The 5846-nt window shown below is 47.3% G+C and overlaps 1 long non-coding RNA gene across 1 annotated transcript; it reads left to right on the forward strand.

Annotated features, from left to right (window-relative positions):
* The first annotated feature begins 259 nt into the window (after positions 1 to 259).
* On the forward strand, positions 260 to 5498 carry LOC142072832 (uncharacterized). Its single transcript, XR_012669424.1, has 2 exons — positions 260 to 728; positions 3974 to 5498. It is a non-coding gene; the product is annotated as an uncharacterized LOC142072832 (long non-coding RNA).
* The last annotated feature ends 348 nt before the right edge of the window (positions 5499 to 5846 follow it).

Here is a 5846-nt window from a genome sequence, read left to right on the forward strand (position 1 = left end):
TGCTGAAGGCCTAAAGGCTTCTTCTCAAACCCCCTTAATAGAATTCAGGCCTGGCTGGTTTAAGTAAGCTCTTTTGCTCTTAAAACAATGTTGCAGCCGCAGATAATGCTCATAGTGTAAGGTTTGGTGACGCCAAGCTAAAGATAATAGGAAATAGTTACAAGGCCAGACAGAATGTGCTGGTTGTTTAAGTTGCTAGGAATACTTGTTAGAGGTTGCAGGAAATAAACATTGTTGTAACCCATATAAGAAAGGCAGAGTATTTGTGCAAAGTTTTAATTGGCTGATGTGTAAGTGCAGTAGCATTAAGGAATATAAAAGTGTGTGTAATGACCTGCTCTGGTGTGCAGGATTTGAGATTCTATTCTCCCTGTACCTTGTTTGCAGCTGCAAATAAACTTTTCTGCTTCTCCACCCCGTTGTGATTATTGAGTAAAATACACCGGGTAACGAACCCCTGCTGTTGTTTTGCCTCTCGGCACTGGATGCCAGCAACAGCTTTTGGCGTCCCTGGGTGGGCAACGAGGCTGCAATTTAGCCTTGCCCGGATCCCTTCCGGAGGTCGAGGATTGCAGTGACAACCGACGCCCAGCGCGCACCGGTGAGTTCATCAGCGGCCTCGGAGGAGACACAGTTTGATCGACCCCAGAGGGCACAACGGTGCAACGCACTCACATAGTGGAGAAGCAGCTGTGGGCGACGCTGGGAGAACTGGTCCCTTGGATAAGGTAGGAAGCTTTTGAAATCCGGATTATATGCTCTGTTGGAACCTGGGGATGCCCAGAGTTACCCTGTAAGTATGGGACAGGAACAGAGCACGGGGGGTAGGGTACAGTGCACGCCCCTAGAGTGTATTTTAGTAAATTGGAAGGTATTTGGATCAGATCCAATGACTAAGGGTAAATTGAAGCGATTTTGTATGGTTGACTGGCCTCAGTACCAATTAGAGGACCAGGAACAGTGGCCTCCCGGAGGATCACTAAATCATAATACAATCCTCCAGTTAACTCCTGTTCTGTCAGCGAACGGGGAAGTGGAATGAGCATTCGTATGCTTACTTGTTTATGACCTTGTGGTTTCGTACTGATATTTTACAATGCTGTAATTTAACCCCGATTGGCCCGGTAGCAATTAATGTCAGTCCCCAGACCCCCACCCCAAATGTAATGGCAGATCCGGTGTCTCCTTCGGCCCCTACACCCACACAGAGTGCGTCCCCTTCGGCCCCTACACCCACACAGAGCGAGGCTCAGAGTAAAATTCCTAGTGAAGCTCATAGTGAGGTTCGAGCTCCATCTGTTGGACTATACCCGTTACTTACCGAGACTAAAAATCGCTCGTAATGCAATAGAAAGAACAAGCTGCTCTTACTATGTAGGTCTATACTCATGCACCTTTTAATCCTATGAACCTGGCCGCTTTCAAAGCACAGGCTGGAGAATTTTCTATCAACCCAAGCAAGTTTGAATTGGTTTTTGAGGGATGTCTTAGTAGCTACAAGCCAGACTGGGATGATTGTAATGTTCTTCTGTGAACATTATTGACTAAGGTTGAATGAGAACAGGTCATAGCTAAAGCAAGGGAGGAAGCAAAGAGGCGATATGACCAGGACTGTAACAATATCCTGACCCCAGATGATCAGGTTCCTATAAAGGATCCTAGGTGGGACCCAAATGACAATCAGGCTATGACCCACTTTACCTCCTATAAGGAGCTGCTACTGTATGGACTCCGTCACGCAGCTGTTAGACAGAATAATTGGACTAAACCACATAAGGTAGTGCAAGATCCAAAGGAAAGCCCTGGAGCCTTTTTACAGTGCATTCAAGACACGATCCGACAGTATACCAATGCAGATCCTAATGATCCACAAACTGAGGCAATTATTAAAGGAGTATTTACAAGCAGGGCAGCCCCCGACATTAAGAGAAAGCTACAGAAAAAGGAGGATTTGATGGGTATGACCATGGCACAGATTTTAGAAGCAGCAAATCAAGTATATAGTTTAAGAGAAGTGGAGAAGGAGAAGAAGCAAGTGAGATTGATGGTAGCGGCAGTGCAGGCAAGTACAAAGGAAAGTAAACAAGAAGGAAGGGGCCGTGGACGCGGACATCCAGGCCCGCGGGAGAGACGACTGGGCCACAATCAGTGTGCCCTGTGTCGGCAAGAGGGACACTGGAAGAATGAGTGCCCAAACAAAAAGGAAAGAGGGGGTACCTCTATGATGGCAATAGAAGAACAGAAATAGGGGTGTCAGGGGAGACGGATCATCCTACCCCCGGAACCCCGAGTAAAAATGTGGGTGGGAAATGAAAAAATAGATTTTTTAGTAAACTCTGGAGCGGCGCAAACTGCTGTAAATCAACCCCTTCAGTTGCCAGTAGCAGACTCCCTCACTGTGACAGGAGCCACAGGCAAAGATACCAAGCAAAGCTCTTAGAAAACCCTGAGGTCAAGCTGCAGCCTTGTCCATCCCTTAACCCTGCCACCCTCTTACCAGAAACTGAGAAATAGGAATATGACTGTTTGAAGATCACAGATGCCCAATATTCTAGCCGCCCGAACTTGAAGGATGTGCCCCTCCCAAATGCAAATTATGAGTGGTACACTAATGGTAGCAGCATGGTGATAAATGGGCAAAGAAGGGCGGGTTATGCTATTGTGACTCTCAATGATACCGTGGAAGCTGAAAGTTTGCCCGCTGGGTCCTCTGCCCAATTGGCTGAGCTAGTGGCCCTGACCCGTGCACTCGAACTGTCTAAAGGAAAACGGGTCAATATTTTCACTGATTCCAAATATGCTTTTGGTGTGCTGCATGCTCATGCTGGCCTGTGAAAGCAGAGGGGAATGCTGACAGCCCAAGGCTCTCCAGTCAAGTACGGGCCCCAAATTCTCCGGCTTCTAGAGGCAGTGCAACTCCCTTCGGAAGTGGCAGTGGTACACTGTAAGGCCCATCAGAGGGAGGATCAAAATGTGACCGGGGTAATGCCAGGGCAGATAGAGAGGCGAAGCATGCTGCCACCCTGATGTCCCCTCAGACTGAGAATACCTATATGCATGCCCTTATCCCATCAGTGGGGGAGCTCCCGACCCCTCAGTATTCTGGGGAGGAGAAACAGCTAGCTGACAAACTTGGTCTCCAGGAAAAGGAGGGATGGCTTCATTCTCTGGAAGGGAAAGTCCTCTTACCAAAGGGCCTAATTCTGCCAGTATTACAGAAATTACATCAAACCACTCATGCTGGCAGGGAGGCACTTATCCAACTAATGGGAAAGTACTTCATAACCTCCAGACTCCGACCCCTGGCTGCCCAGGTACAAGCGGACTGCTTAGTTTGTCAAAAGAATAACCCCTGACCAGGACACCCAGTACCACCAGCGGCCCTGGAACCCACTCCAGGCCCCGGACGGGTGTGGCAAACAGACTTTACTGAGTTTCCCCGGACCCAAGGGTTTAAGTATCTCCTTGTTATAGTGGATAGATTCAGCGGATGGCCGAAAGCCTTTCCATGTCGCAATTGCACTGCCAGGACAGTGGCTCTCAGGTTTGTTAAGGAGATTATTGCTCACTTTGGACTTCCCCAGTGGATGAAATCTGACAATGGAACACACTTCACGTCAAAAATCATCCCAAGCATCTCAGATGCCTTACAGATTCCCTGAAAACTCCATACACCCTGGAGACCACAAGCCAGTGGGGTAGTGGAGTGGACCAATCAGACCCTTAAGCGACATCTCTCGAAAGTATGCCAGGAGGCCTCCCTATGGTGGCCTGATGCCCTGCCCCTAGTTCTGCTCCGCATCCGTGCTCTCCCAAAGGGTAGATTAGGGCTCAGTCCCTTTAAAATTATGTTTGGAAGAGCATGGCCTATGAATGGTACACCGGTTGTGTCAGGGGGAAAGTGGGAATTGGGGAATGGGTTTTTGTCTCCATATATGTGTTCCCTGTCTGCTGTTCTTTTGTCTCTTCACAGGTATACTAAGGATTCCCAGCCTCTACCCTTGGATTCGCCCATCCACTCCCTGCAGCCTGGTGATTCAGTGCTCGTACGTACCTGGAAAGACGAGCCCCTTCAGGAAAAGTGGACCCTTTACCATTCTGCTGGTCTCCCACATGGCAGCAAAGGTCAAGGAACACAAGAATTGGATTCATTATACCCGGCTGAAAGCGGTGTCAACCCCCCTGGCTGAAAGGTGGACCGTGCATTCAGCACCCTCCACTAAGAATCTTGGACTAAAATTACTATTTAAACGGCAACCCGCCGGGAAGGCAGGAAAATAGATGGGAGGGTATATTTTATTCCCCCTCTTGGCCATGTGCCTAACCGGTACTGCTGTTTCAGGCATTGTACCCGTAAACACCTGGCTGGCACTGGCCCAGAGTGCAGTGAACGCAACGTCGTTCTCAGAGAACCTTATTCTCAGAGAGTGAGGCAGCAGCTCTGGCCTTTTCCTTAGTTGGTATCCCTGGGCTTGTAGTGCATAATTATCACACAGTAGAGCACCTTGCCTGCATGGTGGCAAAGGCCATTAATTTAACCTCAACCATCCTGGCCCAACTCTTACATGAGTTAGGGGAAGTACGTCAGGGTATGCTACAAAACAGGCTGGCTGTGAACTATTTGCTTCTACGCCATGGTCACCTATGCCAGGAGTTTGCAGGCATGTGTTGCTTTAATATAACAGATGCAGGGCCATCCGTAGAAGCTGATTTACAACGCCTAAAGCAGCTGGTAAAGGGAATTCATTAGCAAACTGGGAAGGATTGGCTAGGCTCTTTATTTTCTGGTTGGGGCCTTTCCCCGTGGCTAAGTGGGTTGTTTAACCTATTATTTAAGGTTTTTTTCCCCTGTATTAATCATGTTATGTTTACTGTGTTGCATGTGGTCCTGTGTAAAAATGCTTATTTTGCATAGTTTTAAAAATTTTAATCTTATGCATAGCCCGCTAGTAAGTAAATAAAAATAAAAAACCTCAAGCAATAAAAATAAGTATTCTCAAAGAAGGGAATTGTTGGAGACCGCAGGGCATGGCCACTAGTTAAGTCAAGGGGATGGAAGGCCATAAGGGTCGAGGAAGTCTCCCTGCTGAAGGCCTAAGGGCTTCTTCTCAAACCCCCTTGATAGAATTCAGGCCTGGCTGGTTTAAGTAAGCTCTTTTGCTCTTAAAACAATGTTGCAGCCGCAAATAATGCCTCATAGTGTAAGGTTTGTTGACGCCAAGCTAAAGATAATAGGAAATAGTTACAAGGCCAGACAGAATGTGCTGGTTGTTTAAGTTGCTAGGAATGCTTGTTAGAGGTTGCAAAAAATAAACATTGTTGTAACCCATATAAAAAAGGCAGAGTATTTGTGCAAAGTTTTAATTGGCTGATGTGTAGTGCAGTAGCATTAAGGAATATAAAAGTGTGTGTAATGACCTGCTCTGGTGTGCAGGATTTGAGATTCTATTCTCTCTGTACCTTGTTTGCAGCTGCAAATAAACTTTTCTGTTTCTCCACCCCGTTGTGATTATTAAGTAAAACACACGGGGTAACGAACCCCTGCTGTTGTTTTGCCTCTCGGCACTGGGTGCCGGCAACAGGCATAATATGATTTAAGAAACATTTGGCAACAGACAGTGAGTCAGCCTTGTGACAAGGAAAGGCTTCAATCCAACCGGAGAATAAACATACCATAGCCAATATAAATTCATATTGTTGACACTTAGGCATTTGTGCAAGAACAGTGCTTGAGGCAGGCCCCGGAACCCCTGGACCACTTTTACAGGTTTACCAATATTATGGCTTTGGCAAATGGTACAGGCTGCACAGTGGCGGGCTGCAAAAGAGCTAAAATGGGGGGCCCA

This window comes from Caretta caretta, chromosome 1, assembly GCF_965140235.1.
Source record: "Caretta caretta isolate rCarCar2 chromosome 1, rCarCar1.hap1, whole genome shotgun sequence".
Classification (NCBI taxonomy): domain Eukaryota; kingdom Metazoa; phylum Chordata; order Testudines; family Cheloniidae; genus Caretta; species Caretta caretta.